This window comes from Bombina bombina, chromosome 3 (genome assembly GCF_027579735.1).
Source record: "Bombina bombina isolate aBomBom1 chromosome 3, aBomBom1.pri, whole genome shotgun sequence".
Lineage (NCBI taxonomy): Eukaryota > Metazoa > Chordata > Amphibia > Anura > Bombinatoridae > Bombina > Bombina bombina.
Window position 1 is genome coordinate 1017470983 of NC_069501.1, and position 20092 is coordinate 1017491074.

Genomic DNA, 20092 nt, shown 5'->3' on the forward strand with positions numbered 1-20092 from the left:
AATCCACACCCAAAATAAAGTTTAAATCTTATAATGAAAAAAACTGAAATTATAAGCAGAAGAATCAAAATGAAACAGCTGCCTGAAGTACTTTTCTACCAAAAACTGCTTCAGAAGAAGAAAACACATCAAAATGGTAGAATTTAGAAAAAGTATGCAAAGAAGACCAAGTTGCTGCTTTGCAAATCTGATCAACCGAAGCTTCATTCCTAAACCCCCAGGAAGTAGAAACTGACCTAGTAGAATGAGCTGTAATCCTTTGAGGCGGAGTTTTACCCGACTCGACATAAGCATGATGATTTAAAGATTTTAACCAAGATGCCAAAGAAATGGCAGAGGCCTTCTGACCTTTCCTAGAACCGGAAAAGATAACAAATAGACTAGAAGTCTTTCGGAAATTCTTAGTAGCTTCAACATAATATCTCAAAGCTCTAACTACATCCAAAGAATGCAATGATCTCTCCTTAGAATTCTTAGGATTAGGACACGATGAAGGAACCACAATTTCTCTACTAATGTTGTTAGAATTCACAACCTTAGGTAAAAATTTAAAAGAAGTTCGCAACACCGCCTTATCCTGATGAAAAATCAGAAAAGGAGACTCACAAGAAAGAGCAGATAATTCAGAAACTCTTCTAGCAGAAGAGATGGCCAAAAGAAACAAAACTTTCCAAGAAAGTAATTAATGTCCAATGAATGCATAGGTTCAAACGGAGGAGCTTGAAGAGCCCCCAGAACCAAATTCAAACTCCAAGGAGGAGAAATTGACTTAATGACAGGTTTTATACGAACCAAAGCTTGTACAAAACAATGAATATCAGGAAGATTAGCAATCTTTCTGTGAAAAAGAACAGAAAGAGCAGAGATTTGTCCTTTCAAGGAACTTGCAGACAAACCTTTATCCAAACCATCCTGAAGAAACTGTAAAATTCTCGGAATTCTAACAGTAGAATTTTAATTTTGAAGATCAAACTGGCAAATTCTGTCTATATACTCTGTAACATTTATGCCCCCAATAACTTTGACTCTAAATTTTGGGATTCGGTACAAACTAATATTCTACAAATGGGGGAAGGGAATGTCATATTAGCAGGGGATTTCAATATGGTACCTCGAATACCTATTGACAGGCATAGGGGGGAAAAAAATACCTGCTTGCAATCTAAGAGAGATAAGCTAGAGGCCAGAATGTTTAGAACTTTAGAGAGTAACTTGGCTCTTAAAGACTTATGGAGACTACAACATCCAGATCAAAGAGAGTATACGTGCAAGGCCAGAAACGCCAACTCTCTTTCAAGAATAGATTTATTTCTAGTTAGTGATAAAGTTATAAAGATAGGCTCTACTACCAAGATTGCACAAATAACCATTTCAGATCATGCCCCAATCTTACTAGAGATCCCAATTTGTGGTAAAATACACTCCTCACAGAGGTTTTTTTCCCCAAAATTTTTATCATGCAACTTAAAGTTTAAAAACTGGCTAATGAATAAAACGAATGAATTTTTTTCTTTAAATCTGGGCTCAGTCAATAATCCAAATTCTTTATGGGAAGCGGGTAAAGCCGTATTGAGGGGGGAGATTATTGCATATATGGTCAAACTAAAAAAGAAAACTAGTCTTAGACAGAATCAAGCATTTAAAGCCTTGACCAACACTTATAACAGATACTTACTCCATCCCACCCCTTTAAATTGGAGACGATATTCTAATGCCAAGAGAGAGAGAGATACCTTACTGATCCACAACACGGTCCAAGCCGACTTAAAATCTAAAGCAAAGTTCTATCGCAACGGGGACAAAGCCGGTAAATTTCTGGCCAGTCTATATAAGAATGTACAAGGGAATTCCTCAATTGACTCACTGCTAGAATCTGACTCTTTGATTAATGATTCGAAAGAAATATTAGAAACTTTTTCAGACTACTATAAAGGAATTTACTCCTTTAAGGAGTCTGATTTGGTAGCTTCAAGAGATTTTTGGGAAGGCCTGGACCACCCAGTACTTACGGAAGAGGCAGTAAATAAAATGAATGCACCTATATCGGATCAAGAGATCCTTCAAACCATTAAGGAACTCCGGTCAGACAAAGCTCCTGGGCTGGACTCATTGCCTAATGAGTTTTATAAGCTGCTGGCATCGATTGTCACTCCACATTTAAAGACACTCTTTAATTACTTTTACATAGAGAGGAATCCTATTCCAATATCCTTCTCCTCCTCTACGACGTCACTGATTTTAAAGCAAGGCAAAAACCCTCTAAAAAAGGAGGCCTATCGGCCCATAGCATTACTCAACTCTGATTACAAACTATTGACCTCAATCTTAGCCAAAAGATTACAGAGTGAGATTGGGCCTCTCATTAATGAGGATCAAGCGGGGTTTCTAAATAAACGCAACTTAACAGCTAAAATCAGAGAACTCTTTCTGATCCTTGATTACTTCAATAACTCTGAGAAAACGCCATCTCAAGATCAAACTGACCTGGCGGTAATAGCCTTAGAAGCAGAGAAGGCGTTTGATTCAGTACATCATCAGCATATTCTGTCTTCCTTGCTATCCTTTGGTTTTAAGGATAACTTTGTACATTTTATTAAAAATCTTTGTGAAAACTCATCAACCAAACTTTCCATTAATCAGCTAGAATCTGGTCCAATTAAACTTCAAAGGGGCACCAGACAAGGCTGCCCCTTATCTCCTTTGCTCTTTGACCTAGCCATTGAGCCTCTTGCCCTTAAAATAAGAAAAGATCTCCAAGGTATTCAGATAGGGTCAGTGGAAAAAAAAATTGCTTTGTATGCCGATGATGTACTGGTCTACGTCTCAAATACCAGATCCAATATCCCCAAACTACTCTCGATTACAAATTCTTTTGGAGCCTTTACGGGATATAAAATTAATCTGACCAAATCTGAATTAATGTGGATTAGGAAAAGTGAGACATCTATGACTGACTTACCTTTTAATGAGGTTAGATCTCACTTCAGATATTTAGGCATTAACGTTTCCCCTAACCCACGAGAATGGTATGATCTTAATATCCCTCCAGTTCTATTTAAGGTAAAGGAGTATATGAAGAACTGGCAAAATTTCCCCCTCTCATTGACGGGTCGAATTGCTCTTTTTAAGATGGTTCTTCTTCCTAAGATCCTCTTTCCCTTGCAAAATGTACCAGCTATCTTGAAAACTAAAGACTGGAAGAGTCTATGTAAGGCTCTTCGGTATTTCCTTTGGAGGTGCAAAAGGCCCTGAATTTCGATCTCTAGATTGCATCTGCCTAGGAGATATGGTGGCATGACTTTACCAGATCTCAGTAGCTACAGCTTGGTCTTTTTAGCCCGAACTGTAATAGATTGGCTATTAAATAAGAATTACTTCACAAATAACATTCTTGAAATAAACATATTATATCCATATAAGCCTACAGCGTTAATTCATTGCCCACTGCACCTGATTCCTAAGGAAGTGAAATGCCTTAGCTCTATATACACAATATTACAAGCTTGGAGAAAATTAGGACATAAATTAGGTATAGACTTATCCATTCCGAAATTTCAAGGATTATGTGGCAATCCGGAATTTCAAAGAGGTACCCAATCGCAGGTCTTCCAGAAATGGAATAGCCTCGGATTGACTTACCTCACACAATTTATAAATCAGGAGGCCTGTCTTATTAAAACTTTTGAGACCTTAAAACAGGAATTTGAACTAAGCAATAAAGATTTCTTCGCGTACCTACAGGCTAGGCATTATCTTTCCTCGCTTATCAGCAAATATGGCTGGTCCTGGTCCTGGTCCTGGGGGAAACTAGATAGCTGGCCTGTGCTGGTTAAAAATAACCTATTCTCTATCTCAACTTGGTATAACTTGCTGGTTAGCCAGAAAGGCGAATCTAATCTTGAGCATATATAACGCAAAAATGGAATTTACTATTGCAAGATCTAGATATAGACCCCAACCAGGTTGAAAAGTCTATAGCTACAATAGCACAAACTACTTTGTCTGCTAGCTGGAGGGAATCACACGTCAAGCTATTGTATAGAACTTATTATACCCCGCTCAAAGGATTCAAATGGCATAACTCCAACTTTAATGTGTGTCCAAAATGCTCCCTTCCAGCGGCGGACTTAGTCCATATGATATGGACCTGTCCCCGATTAATACAGTTTTGGCGGAAATTAGAATTTTGGCTCACTAGGGCGTTGAAAATCCCTTCTTTTTCTCTCTCCTTGGCAGAAGTAATCTTCTTTGCTGAATCCCCGTCCACTCATAACTCTTAAAAAATAATAAACATGACAATTCTGGCTGCAAGGAATCTAATTCTTAATAAATGGCGAGACACTTCAACCCCGAGTATATCAGAAGTTAAAAATTACATGAAAAAGCAATGTCTCATCGAGCAGCAGGACATATCTCTGACTTCTGAAAGAGAAATAACTCTCTTCTTTCAGAAGTGGTCTAGATTCATCAAAATCTTCCCCCAGAAAGAAATAGATAATTTAATATACCCCCTTAGAAACACAGAGACAGTTTTATTAGGACGTTGGTAAGAAAGGTCTTTTCCTTTTCCTTTTTTTTTTTTTTTTCTTTTCTCTTTTTTTTCTCTCTCTTTCTCGCTCTCTCCCTTTGTGCCGCCCCCCCCCCATCCCCCTCTTCCCGCAGATGTCGAACAGACAATGGTTAAACTGAAACCTGGTTTAAAAAGTTTATGCCTTTAATTATCTATGTGCTAACATGTGACCTCCTCTTTTCCTTATTTTTTGTATATGCATTTCTGCTGAGTATTGCTGATTATTGTTTATGTTGTAAATTTAAAACTGAATAAAAAAAATATATAAAAAAAAAAAAAATTCTCGGAATTCTAAAAGAATGCCAGGAAAAATGAAGAGAAAGACACCAAGAAATGTAAGTCTTCCAGACTCGATAATATATCTTCCTAGATACAGATTTACGAGCCTGTAACATAGTATTAATCACAGAGTCAGAGAAACCTCTTTGACTAAGAATCAAGCGTTCAATCTCCATACCTTTAAATTTAAGGATTTGAGATCCTGATGGAAAAAAGGACCTTGCGATAGAAGGTCTGGTCTTAACGGAAGAGTCCACGGTTGGCAAGAGGCCATCCGGACAAGATCCGCATACCAAAACCTGTGAGGCCATGCTGGAGCCACCAGCAGAACAAACGAGCATTCCTTCAGAATCTTGGAGATTACTCTTGGAAGAAGAACTAGAGGCGGAAAGATATAGGCAGGATGATACTTCCAAGGAAGTGACAATGCATCCACTGCTTCCGCCTGAGGATCCCTGGATCTGGACAGATACCTGGGAAGTTTCTTGTTTAGATGAGAAGCCATCAGATCTATTTCTGGAAGTCCCCACATTTGAACAATCTGAAGAAATACCTCTGGGTGAAGAGACCATTCGCCCGGATGTAACGTTTGGCGACTGAGATAATCCGCTTCCCAATTGTCTATACCTGGGATATGAACCGCAGAAACTAGACAGGAGCTGGATTCCGCCCATACCAGTATTCGAGATACTTCTTTCATAGCCAGAGGACTGTGAGTCCCTCCTTGATGATTGATGTATGCCACAGTTGTGACATTGTCTGTCTGAAAACAAATGAACGATTCTCTCTTTAGAAGAGGCCATGACTGAAGAGCTCTGAAAATTGCACGGAGTTCCAAAATATTGATTGGTAATCTCACCTCCTGAGATTCCCAAACCCCTTGTGCTGTCAGAGACCCCCAAACAGCTCCCCAACCTGTCAGACTTGCATCTGTTGAAATTACAGTCCAAGTCGGAAGAACAAAAGAAGTCTCCTGAACTAAACGATGGTGATCTGTCCACCACGTCAGAGAGTGTCGTACAATCGGTTTTAAAGATATTAATTGAGATATCTTTGTGTAATCCCTGCACCACTGGTTCAGCATACAGAGCTGAAGAGGTTGCATGTGAAAACGAGCAAAGGGGATCGCGTCCGATGCAGCAGTCATAAGACCTAGAATTTCCATGCATAAGGCTACCGAAGGGAATGATTGTGATTGAAGGTTTCGACAAGCTGAGATCAATTTTAGACGTCTCTTGTCTGTCAGAGGCAGAGTCATGGACACTGAATCTATCTGGAAACCTAAAAAGGTTACCCTTGTCTGAGGAATCAATGAACTTTTCGGTAAATTGATCCTCCAACCATGATCTTGAAGAAACAACACAAGTCGATTTGTATGAGATTCTGCTAAATGTGAAGACTGAGCAAGTACCAAGATATCGTCCAAATAAGGAAATACCACAATACCCTGTTCTCTGATTACAGACAGAAGGGCACGAGAACCTTTGTAAAAATTCTTGGAGCTGTTGCTAAGCCAAACGGCAGAGCCACAAACTGGTAATGCTTGTCTAGGAAAGAGAATCTCAGAAACTGATAGTGATCTGGATGAATCGGAATATGCAGATATGCATCCTGTAAATCTATTGTGGACATATAATGCCCTTGCTGAACAAAAGGCAGGATAGTCCTTATAGTTACCATTTTGAATGTTGGTATCCTTACATAACGATTCAATATTTTTAGATCCAGAACTGGTCTGAAGGAATTCTCCTTTTTTGGTACAATAAAGAGATTTGAATAAAACCCCAGCCCCTGTTCCAGAACTGGAACTGGCATAATTACTCCAGCCAACTCTAGATCTGAAACACATTTCAGAAATGCTAGAGCCTTCGCTGGATTTACTGGGACACGGGAAAGAAAAAATCTCTTTGCAGGAGGCCTTATCTTGAAGCCAATTCTGTACCCTTCTGAAACAATGTTCTGAATCCAAAGATTGTGAATTGAATTGATCCAAATTTCTTTGAAAAATCGTAATCTGCCCCCTACCAGCTGAGCTGGAATGAGGGCCGCACCTTCATGTGGACTTGGGAGCTGGCTTTGGTTTTCTAAAAGGCTTGGATTTATTCCAGACTGGAGATGGATTCCAAACTGATACCGCTCCTGTGGGTGAAGGATCAGGCTTTTGTTCCTTATTGTGACGAAAGGAACGAAAACGATTATTAGACCTAAATTTACCTTTAGATTTTTTATCCTGTGGTAAAAAAGTTCCTTTCCCTCCAGTAACAGTTGAGATAATAGAATCCAACTGAGAACCAAATAATTTATTACCCTGGAAAGAAAGGGAAAGCAAAGTTGACTTAGAAGACATATCAGCATTCCAAGTTTTAAGCCATAAAGCTCTTCTAGCTAAAATAGCTAGAGACATATACCTGACATCAACTCTAATGATATCAAAGATGGCATCACAAATAAAGTTATTAGCATGTTGAAGAAGATTAACAATGCTATGAGAATTATGATCTGTTACTTGTTGCGCTAAAGCTTCTAACCAAAAAGTTGAAGCTGCAGCAACATCCGCTAAAGATATAGCAGGTCTAAGAAGATTACCTGAACATAAGTAAGCTTTTCTTAGAAAGGATTCAATCTTCCAATCTAAAGGATCCTTAAAGGAAGTACTATCTGCCGTAGGAATAGTAGTACGTTTAGCAAGAGTAGAGACAGCCCCATCAACCTTAGGGATTTTGTCCCAAAACTCTAATCTGTCAGATGGCACAGGATATAATTGCTTAAAACGTTTAGAAGGAGTAAATGAATTACCCAAATTATTCCATTCCCTGGAGATTACTTCAGAAATAGCATCAGGGACAGGAAAAACTTCTGGAATAACTACAGGAGATTTAAAAACCTTATTTAAACGTTTAGATTTAGTATCAAGAGGACCAGAATCCTCTATTTCTAATGCAATTAAGACTTCTTTAAGCAAAGAACGAATAAATTCCATTTTGAATAAATATGAAGATTTATCAGCATCAACCTCTGAGACAGAATCCTCTGAACCAGAGGAACCATTATCAGAATCAGAATGATGATGTTCATTTAAAAATTCATCTGAAAAATGAGAAGTTTTAAAAGACCTTTTACGTTTACTAGAAGGAGGAATAACAGACATAGCCTTCTTAATGGATTTAGAAACAAAATCTCTTATGTTAACAGGAACACTCTGAGTATTAGATGTTGACGGAACAGCAACAGGTAATGTAACATTACTAAAGGAAATTTTATCTGCATTAACAAGTTTGTCATGACATTCATTACAAACAACAGCTGGAGGAACAGATACCACAAGTTTACAGCAGATACACTTAACTTTGGTAGATCCAGCACCAGGCAGCGTTTTTCCAGAAGTATCTTCTGACTCAGTGTCAATCTGGGACATCTTGCAATATGTAACAGAAAAAACAACATATAAAGCAAAATTGATCAAATTCCTTAAATGACAGTTTCAGGAATGGGAAAAAATGCCAGTGAACAAGCTTCTAGCAACCAGAAGCAATAAATAATGAGACTTAAATAATTTGGAGACAATAGTGACGCCCATATTTTTTAGCGCCAAAAAAGACGCCCACATTATTTGGCGCCTAAATGCTTTTGGCGCCAAAAATGATGCCACATCCGGAACGTCGACACTTTTGGCGCAAAAAAACGTCAAAAATGACGCAGCTTCCGGCGACACGTATGACGCCGGAAACAGAAAAAAAAGTTTGCGCCAAAAAAGTCTGCACCAAGAATGACGCAATAAAATGAAGCATTTTCAGCCCCCGCGAGCCTAACAGCCCACAGGAAAAAAAGTCAAATTTTAAGGTAAGAAAAAAATTGATTTATTCATATGCATTATCCCAAATATGAAACTGACTGTCTGAAATAAGGAACGTTGAACATCCTGAGTCAAGGCAAATAAATGTTTGAATACATATATTTAGAACTTTATATAAAAAGTGCCCAACCATAGCTTAGAGTGTCACAAAAATAAGACTTACTTACCCCAGGACACTCATCTACATGTAGTAGAAAGCCAAACCAGTACTGAAACGAGAATCAGTAGAGGTAATGGTAAATATAAGAGTATATCGTCGATCTGAAAAGGGAGGTAAGAGATGAATCTCTACGACCGATAACAGAGAACCTATGAAATAGACCCCGTAGAAGGAGATCATTGAATTCAAATAGGCAATACTCTCTTCACATCCCTCTGACATTCACTGCACGCTGAGAGGAAAACCGGGCTCCAACTTGCTGCGGAGCGCATATCAACGTAGAATCTAGCACAAACTTACTTCACCACCTCCATAGGAGGCAAAGTTTGTAAAACTGATTTGTGGGTGTGGTGAGGGGTGTATTTATAGGCATTTTGAGGTTTGGGAAACTTTGCCCCTCCTGGTAGGAATGTATATCCCATACGTCACTAGCTCATGGACTCTTGCCAATTACATGAAAGAAATATCCCTGTATATGTGTAGCTAAGTTACATAACTTACATAATTTAGATTGTGACCAGGAAAACATGGCTGGTACTTGTTTAAGGGATAGGAAACCCAAAGTTTTCTTTCATTATTCAGACAGAGCATGCAATTTTAAACAATGTTCAAATTTACTTTTATTATCCTATTTTGTTTGTTCTTTTGGTATCTTTTGTTGAAAAGCAGAACCTTATGGTTAGTAGCCGGCCCATTTCTGGAGCTCTATACGGCAGTAGTTTTGCAAGAATATTATCCATTTGCAAGAGCACTAGAGAGCAGCACTATTTCCTGTGATGTAGTGCTACAGACACCTACCTAGGTATCACTTTAATACAGAATATCATGGGAACAAAACAAATTTAATAATAGCAGTAAATTGGAAAGTTGATATGCTCTGTCTGAATCACAAAAGAATATGATTATTTTTTTACAGAACCAGTAAAGGGACATTCAGCAACTGCTGATAATTATTAAATCATAGACTGTGACCAGCACCCTATCGTTCAACCTCTATATTGCAGCAACGCTTTACCGGCACCTAGATGATAATATCTAGGGAACCAATGACAAAAGGCATATGTGTATAACCACAGGTCACCAGCTACCACCCAGTAGTGCCAAGATGAGTTTAACCCTTTAGTAGGTGTAGATACGCGACATCCTAAAACATATACGGCTAGATTACGAGTTGTGCGGTACGGTTTTAACTCTGAAAAAATGGCCATTTCAGAGTAAAAACAGTAACGCCGCCATTATGAGTCATGTCGGTATAGTTATATCGCAAGCATTTTAGCCTGTAACGCAACGTCAATCCTGCACTCAAAAAAATTACGTTTTTGCGTGGAATTTCCAAAGCGCCAGTATTACAAGTTGTGTGGTGAGGCTAAAATACTTGTGTTCCAGCCTATACTGACACAATCCATTGCATTATCTGAAAGCAGTAGTTATGAGTTTTGCGCCACAAAAATGTTTTACAAAACTCATAACTAAACTGTTACAAAGTACACTAACACCCATAAACTACCTATTAATCCCTATCCACCCTCCCGCTTCGCAAACACTATTTAAAACTTATTAACCCCTATTCCTGCGCTCCCTGACACCACCGCTACTATAATAAAGCTATTAACCCCATTCCGCCGCTCCCCGACATCGCCAACACTATAATAAAGCTATTAACCCCTATTCCGCCGCTCCCCGACATCACTGCCACTAATAAAAGTTATTAACCCCTAAACCTCTGGCCTCCCACATCACTACCACTAAATAAACATATTAACCCCTAAACTGCCAGCCATCCACATCGCAAAAAACAAAATTAAACTATTAACCCCTAAACCTAACAACACCCTAACTTTATATTAAAATTACAATATCCCTATCTTAAAATAAATAAAAAACTTACGTGTGAAATTAAAAAAAACTAAATTTAATCTAACAATTAACCTAATACAACTATTATACTAAAATTAAAATAACTACCAATTAAAAAAACTAACACTACTAAAATAATTTAAGTCTAAAATTACAAAAATTAAGCAATACTAAATTACGAAAAATAACAAACATTAAATTGCAAAAAATAACAAACGAAATTATCAAAAATAAAAACAATTACACCTTATCTAATAGCCCTATAAAAATTAAAAAGCCCCCCAAAATAAAAACACCCCCTAGCCTACAATAAACTACCAATAGCCCTTTAAAGGGCATTTTGTAGGACATTGCCCTAAAGAAATCAGCTCTTTTAACTGAAAAAAATACAAAGACCCCCCAACAGTAAAACCCACCACCCAACCAACCCCCCAAAATAAAAAAACTTTTGTATGGGCATTGCGCTTAAAAGGGCATTCAGCTTTTTTACATTGCCCTGCAAAGGGCATTCGGCTCTTTTACATAAAGCCCAAACCCTAATCTATAAAAGAAAACACCCAAAAAAAAACCCTAACACTAACCCCAGAAGATCCACTCACAGTTTCTGAAGTCCGGACATCCAGGCAGCGAGAAGTCTTCATCCAGGCAGCGAGGTCTTCATCTATCCAGGCAGCATCTTCTATCTTCATCCCAGCGGCGCAGAGCGGGTACATTCTATAAAACATCTGGTGCGGAGTGTCCTCTTCATATGGTCACCACCATGCACTGAACCATCAATGCAAGGGAGCCTTTTCAAAATGGTGTCCCCTGTATTACTATTGGCTGATTTGATTTTGAAATTTAAATTAGCCAATAAGATGAGAGCTACTGAAATCCTATTGGCTGTTCAAATCAGCCAGTAGGATGAGAGCTAATGAAATTGTATTAGCTATTTAAATCAGCAAATAGAATTTCAGTAGCTCTCATCCTATTGGCTGATTTGAACAGCCAAGAGGATTTCAGTAGCTCTCATTTTATTGGCTGATTTTAATTTCAAAAATCAAATCAGCTAATTGGAATGCAAGGGATGCCATTTTGAAAAGGCTCCCTTGCATTGAAGATCCAGTGTACGGCGGTAACCTTATGAAGAGGACGCTCTGCGCTGGATGTCTTCAAGGATGGACCCGCTCCGCGCCGCCTGGATGAAGATAGAAGACGCCCCTGAATGAAGATAGAAGACGTCGCCTAGATGAAGATAAAAGACGCCGCCTGGATGGATGAAGACCTCACCGCCTGAATGAAGACTTCTCGTCACCTGGATGTCTAGACTTCAGAAACTGTGAGTGGATCTTCGGAGGTTAGTGTTAGTTTTTTTTTAAATCTTTTTGGGTGTTGTTTTTAAAAAAATTAGGGTTTGGGCTTTATGTAAAAGAGCTAAATACCCTTTACAGGGCAATGTAAAAGAGCTTAATGCCCTTTTAAGGGCAATGCCCATACATATGCCCTTTTCAGGGCAATCAGCAGCTTAGGTTTTTGTTAGTGTTAGGTTTTTCTATTTTGGGGGGTTGTTTGGGTGGTGGGTTTTACTGTTGGGGGGTCTTTGTATTTTTTTTCAGGTAAAAGATGATTTCTTTAGGGCAATGTCCTACAAAAGGCCTTTTTAAGGGCTATTGGTAGTTCATAGTAGGCTAGTGTTTTTATTTTGGGGGGGCTTTTATTATTTTTATAGGGCTATTAGATTAGGTGTAATTGATTTTATTTTTGATAATTTCGTTTGTTATTTTTCGTAATTTAGTGTTTGTTATTTTTCGTATATACATTTTTTTAGTAGTGTTAGGTTTTTTTAATGTGTAATTTAGTTTTTTTAATTGGTAGTTATTTTAATTTTAGTCTAATAGTTTAGTATAATAGTTATGTTAGGTTAATTGTTAGTTTTTTTTTTATTTCACAGGTAAGTTTTTATTTATTTTAAGATAGGGATATTGTAATTTTAATTTAAAGTTAGGGGGTTGTTAGGTTTAGGGGTTAATAGTTTAATTTAGTTTTTTGAGATGTGGGGGGCTGGTGGTTTAGGGGTTAATAAGTTTATTTAGTGGCGGTGATGTAGGGGAGCGGCGTAATAGGGGTTAATAGCTTTTATTAGTGGCGGCGATGTTGGGAGCGGCAGATTAGGGGTTAATAACTTTATTTAGGTGTCGGCAATGTCGGGGACAGCAGATTAGGGGTGTTTAGACTTGGAGTTTATGTTAGGTTGTTAGGTTTAAACTTAACTTTTTTTTCCCCATAGACATCAATGGGGTTGGCGTTATGGAGCTTTCCATTCCGCGATCGCAGGTGTTAGTTTTTTTTGTAACACTCTCTCCACATTGATGTCTGTGGGGAAAGTGTGCACGAGCACATCAAATCAGCCCTTGGATTTTGTGCTGTATGGAGCTTATCACCACCATATAGCACGCACAAGGCGGCTTTTCTGAAACTTGTAATGGAAGCGATATGGAGAGTGAAATAACTCAACTTCTGTTGCATTCGTTTCCCACCCTCTATAGCGCAAAACTTGTAATCTAGGTGTTAATGTGAAAATGGATTATTGTAGTTTAATGAGTTAAAAAGTGCCCAAATGGTTAATCAATTGCTGCATAATTTTGTGCAACCCAAGATTTCCACTATCCAAGCATAACCTAGAAGTTTAATGGATTTTGGTGTCCCACAAGGCAAATGAGTGACATTAAGCTTGTTTTTTGGGGAGCTTAATGTGGCTTAAAGGGACACTGAACCCAAATTTTTTCTTTTGTAATTCAGAAAGAGCATGCAATTTTAAGAAACTTTCTAATTTACTCCTATTATCAATTTTTCTTCGTTCTCTTGCTATCATTATTTAAAAAAGAAGGCATCTAAGCTTTTTTTTGGTTTCAGTACTCTGGACAGCACTTTTTTATTGGTGGATGAATTTATCCACCAATCAGCAAGGACAACCCAGGTTGTTCACCAAAAATGGGCCGGCATCTAAACTTACATTCTTGCATTTCAAATAAAGATACCAAGAGAATGAAGAAAATTTGATAATAGGAGTAAATTAGAAAGTTGCTTAAAATTTCATGCTCAATCTGAATCCCGAAAGAAAATTATTGGGTACAGTGTCACTTTAACGTGCAAAAAAAGAACTTAGATGTTAACCGATTTTCCCCAAACCTCACACAATCTATCTAATCTATCTATTCAAATATATTCTGAAAAATTCAGGACATTTGGTAAAACATACCAAAAGATATTCTCATGTAACAATTTTTTTTACAATCCTAAAACATTTAGGGGCCGATTTATTAAAGTGTGGACGGATATGATACAATGTAGTGTATCATGTCCACTGCACATCGATAAGTGAACTGCTTGTGCAATGCCGCCCCCTGCAGATTTGCAACCAATCGGCCGCTAGCAGGGGGTGTCAATCAACCCAATCGTATCCGATCGGGCTGATTGCTGTCCACACCTCAGAGGTGGCGGACGAGTTAAGAAGCAGATCTTAAGACCGCTGCTTCATAACGGCTGTTTCTGGCCAGCCTGAAGGCTCACGCGGAAACAGGGGCATCAAGTTCCATTCAGAGCTTGATAATTCAGCCTCTTAATGTGAGCAGCTTAATGTACCAAAATGTGCCTAAACATCAATTGCCTTGAAACTTGGCACAGCCTCAGTTATTCACTGTCCAAGCCTATACTAGAAGTTTCATGGATTTTGGTGTCCCACAAGGCAAATGAGTGACATTAAGCTTGTTTTTTGGGGAGCTTAATGTGGCTTAACGTACAAAAAAGAACTTAGATGTTAACCAATTTCCCCCAAACTTCCCATAATACAATAATCTATACATTCAAACTTATTCTGAAAATAATTTCAGGACAATTGGTAAAACATACCAAAAGTTATTCACATTTAACTATTTTTTTTACAATCCTAAAACATTTAGGGGCCGATTTATCATAGTGCGAGTGGACATGATAAATGCCGACAGCATACGCTGCAGGCATTTATCATTGCACAAGCATTTCTCGTGAAATGCTTGTCCAATGCCGTCCCCTGCAGATTTGCAACCAATCGGCCACTAGCAGGGGGTGTCAATCAACCCAATCGTATCCGATCGGGCTGATTGCTGTCCACACCTCAGAGGTGGCGGATGAGTTAAGGAGCACATCTTAAGGCCGCTGCTTCTTAACTCCTGTTTTCAGCTAGCCTGAAGGCTCGCGCAGAAACTGCAGCATTGACAGCTTGATAAATCGACCCCAAAATGTAAGCAGCTTAATGTACCAAAATGTGCCTAAACATCAATCAATTGCCTTGAAACTTGGCACAACTTCTGTTTTTCACTATCCAAGCCTATCCTAGAAGTTTCATGCGGCTAGATTACGAGTCTTGCGTTAGCCTTAAAAAGCAGCGTTGAGAGGTCCCAACGCTGCTTTTTAACGCCCACTGGTATTACGAGTCTGGCAGGTACAGGTGTACCGCTCACTTTTCTTCCGCGACTCAAGCTTACCGCAAATCCCCTTACGTAAATTGCGTATCCTATCTTTTCAATGGGACTTGCATAACGCCGGTATTACGAGTCTTGGAAGAAGTGAGCGGTAGACCCTCTCCTGTCAAGACTCCTACTGCATTTAAAAGTCAGTAGTTAAGTGTTTTATGGGCTAACGCCGTAACATAAAACTCTTAACTAAAGTGATAAAAAGTACACTAACACCCATAAACTACCTATTAACCCCTAAACCGAGCCCCCCCCCCCACATCGGAAACACTAAAATAAAGTTTTTAACCGCTAATCTGTCGACCGGACATCGCCGCCACTTTAATAAATATATTAACCCCTAAACCACCCCACTCCCGCCTCGCAAACACTAGTTAAATTTTATTAACCCCTAATCTGCCGTCCCTAACATCGCCGACACCTACCTACATTTATTAACCCCAAATCTGCCGGCCCCAACGTCGCCGCTACTATATTAAATTTATTAACCCCTAAACCTAAGTCTAAACCTAAGTCTAACACCCCCCTAACTGAAATATAATTTAAATAAAACAAAATTAAATTACTACAATTAAATAAATGATTCCTATTTAAAACTACAACACGAAAATGTCCACAGCACAACTTGCTTAAAAAGTGTCTTTATTGACAAATGAAAAGAGCGATGTTTCGTGACTACTGTCACTTAATCATGCTATACAAATAATACTCAAAGGAGATCCTTTTAAACTGTTTGGCTTGGCGCCAATACAATCTGTTCTTGCGCGCCACCTGCTGTACAAAATACATTACTGGCTGAACATTCATTATCTTGTCAAAATTTAAACAGAAAAACTTTTTTTAAACATTATTCAAACATTTTACAGCAAAAAAGTGACATCCCCATAACATCTGTCACAGAATAACTAACCGCATATGTAGTGTCACAAGTGAAAAAATTCCTAATTGTATATTTTTTTCCACTCCTAGGGTGGACAAACTCTTTACCCCTGATCACTGAATTGCAGCTGATGCATCCTAAACAAGGATAACATCCTAAGTTCTTCTTTGTCAAATGACTCTGCTGCAATTGCTTAGATGGTCCTATGTCAGACTTTACAAAGTAGTCCCTTAAATTTTTAACCCTTTTATAAGCTACAATAGGTTTCTCACCGAACTTGATTATTTGACTATTACACCTCTGCAATATAGGCCAATGTTTATTTATAATTTTGGCTATTTGTCTGCCAAGGGCACTAAATTGTGATGTAAAAATCATTCTCTTACTCTTATCTTTATCCTCTTTTCTGGTAACCAAGTTATTACTACATTTGTCTAAAACATTTTGAGGGTATCCTCTATTAAGGAATTTTTTTTGCATTTCATTAAGTCTTTTATTGAGATTATCTGATTCTGTGACTATACGCTGAACCCTCATCAATTGACTTTTCGGTAAGGATTCTACCAAATGGCGTGGATGGAAACTATGGAACTGCAACAATGTATTCCTATCAGTTTCTTTTGAATATAAATCAAATTCTAATGTAGGACCTTTCTTATACACTCTAGTGTCCAAAAACATAATGCTTTCTTCACTGAAATTCAATGTGAATTCCAAATTTCTTACAGAAGAATTTAAGTCAGCAACAAATTGAACCAAGGAGTCCACGGGGCCCCACCATAGCCAAATATATCATCTATGAAGCGCCACCAGACTCCTCCATAGTCTTTAAACAGTTTATTTTCATAAACTATACTCTCTTCAATAGTACTCATAAATAAATTGGCGTATGATGGGGCCACGTTAGACCCCATGGCCGTTCCTCTTATCTGAATGAATCAATCATCCTGAAACATAAAATAATTCCAGTGTAGGATCAAGCCTAATAGTTCTTACACAAAAGCACTTTGTTGAGGAGTATACCCCCATTTACGTGCAAAACTCTCTTAATAACCCCCACACCTGTTTCATGTTTTATACAGGTATAGAGGCTCTTAACATCTAATGTATATAATACAAAGTGGTCACTTGGTAGATACAATTCTCTCACTTTCTTTAAAAAATCTCCTGTGTCTTTAATGTATGAACTACACTTCAAGACCTCAGGCTGTAGTAATCTATCAATGAAAATGGATACATTAGAAAAGGCCGAATCCACACTGGAAATAATTGGCCTACCTGGAGGAGCAGCAAGATTTTTGTGGATTTTTGGTATAGTATAAAAAACCAGTGTTCTTGGTGACTTATTGTACAAAAAATCTTTTAATTTTATATCAATCACACCAATCTTTACTGCTCTCTCCAGGCAGGCCAACAATTCTTTCTGTATCCTATGAATCGGATTTTGTGTCAATTTTTTATATGTCTCAGGGTCATCCAATTGTTGTTTGATCTCTTTTATGTAGTACTGTTTATCTAAAATAACAGATGCACCCCCCTTGTCGGCTCCCTTCAAAATCACATTATTCAATTTACTTTGGAATGATTGTATTGCTTTCAACAAAGTGATTTTGTGGAAGAACTATTAGGCTTGATCCTACACTGGAATTATTTTATGTTTCAGGATGATTGGTTCATTCAGATAAGAGGAACGGCCATGGGGTCTAACGTGGCCCCATCATACTTAGGACCATCTAAGCAATTGCAGCAGAGTCATTTGACAAAGAAGAACTTAGGATGTTATCCTTGTTTAGGATGCATCAGCTGCAATTCAGTGATCAAGGGTAAAGAGTTTGTCCACCCTAGGAGTGGAAAAAAATATACAATTAGGAATTTTTTCACTTGCGACACTACATATGCGGTCTATTTAATCAAATGCCCATGTTCCCTCATCTATATTGGAGAGACGGTAAGAAAAGTGAAAGATAGGCTCAGCCAGCATCGCTCCAATATTAGGTGTGGGAACAGGGAAGCACCAGTTTCCCATCATTTTTTAGAGAAAGGCCACAGTATCAGCCAGCTCAGGTGGCAAGTCATTGATTGGGTGGGCCCACAGAAAATGGGTGGTGACCGTGAGAGATTATTAAAACAAAAAGAAATGCACTGGATTTATAAATTAGGATCACTAGTGCCAAATGGTATGAATAGGGACTTTGATTGGTCAGTATTTTGGTAAAAATGAAATGAAATTAAATTTATTTTAATGCATAGAGAAATAGATTTATCTGTAGTACTAGAAACAGGCGGCTAGATTTAGAGTTCTGCGGCCAAAGGGGTGCGTTAGCTACGCCTGCTTTTTTTCCCCCGCACCTTTTAAATACCGCTGGTATTTAGAGTTCACAGAAGGGCTGCGTTAGGCTCCAAAAAAGGGAGCGTATAGCATATTTAACGCCACTGCAACTCTCGATACCAGCGGTGTTTACGGACGCGGCCAGATTAAAAAACGTGCTCGTGCACGATTCCCCCATAGGAAACAATGGGGCTGTTTGAGCTGAAAAAAAACCTAACACCTGCAAAAAAGCAGCGTTCAGCTCCTAACGCAGCCCCATTGTTTCCTATGGGAAACACTTCCTACGTCTGCACCTAACACTCTAACATGTACCCCGAGTCTAAACACCCCTAACCTTACACTTATTAACCCCTAATCTGCCGCCGCCGCTATCACTGACCCCTGCATTTTATTATTAACCCCTAATCTGCCGCTCCGTACACCGCCGCAACCTACGTTATCCCTATGTACCCCTAATCTGCTGCCCCTAACACCGCCGACCCCTATATTATATTTATTAACCCCTAATCTGCCCCCCACAACGTCGCCGCCAGCTACCTACAATAATTAACCCCTAATCTGCCGACCGCACCTCACCGCTACTATAATAAAGTTATTAACCCCTAATCTGCCTCACTCCCGCCTCAATAACCCTATAAGAAATAGTATTAACCCCTAATCTGCCCTCCCTAACATCGCCGACACCTAACTTCAATTATTAACCCCTAATCTGCCGACCGGATCTCGCCGCTACTCTAATAAATGGATTAACCCCTAAAGCTAAGTCTAACCCTAACACTAACACCCCCCTAAGTTAAATATAATTTAAATCTAACGAAATAAATTAACTCTTATTAAATAAATTATTCCTATTTAAAGCTAAATACTTACCTGTAAAATAAACCCTAATATAGCTACAATATAACTAATAATTATATTGTAGCTATTTTAGGATTAGTATTTATTTTACAGGCAACTTTGTATTTATTTTAACCAGGTACAATAGCTATTAAATAGTTAAGAACTATTTAATAGCTAAAATAGTTAAAATAATTACAAAATTACCTGTAAAATAAATCCTAACCTAAGTTACAATTAAACCTAACACTACACTATCAATAAATTAATTAAATACAATACCTACAAATAACTACAATTAAATAAACTAACTAAAGTACAAAAAATAAAAAAGAACTAAGTTACAAAAAATAAAAAAATATTTACAAACATTAGAAAAATATTACAACCATTTTAAACTAATTACACCTACTCTAAGCCCCCTAATAAAATAACAAAGACCCCCAAAATAAAAAAATGCCCTACCCTATTCTAAATTAAAAAAGTTCAAAGCTCTTTTACCTTACCAGCCCTGAAAAGGGCCATTTGCTGGGCATGCCCCAAATAATTCAGCTCTTTTGCCTGTAAAAAAAAACATACAATTCCCCCCCCAACATTACAACCCACCACCCACATACCCCTAATCTAACCCAAACCCCCCTTAAATAAACCTAACACTAAGATCCTGAAGATCTTCCTACCTTATCTTCACCATGCCAGGTTCACCGATCAGTCCTCCGAAGTCTTGATCCAAGCCTCCGAAGTCTTCATCCAAGCCCAAGCGGGGGCTGGCGATCCATAATCCGGCTGAAGTCTTCTATCAAGCGGCGTCTGAAGAGGTCCAGAAGAGGCTCCAAA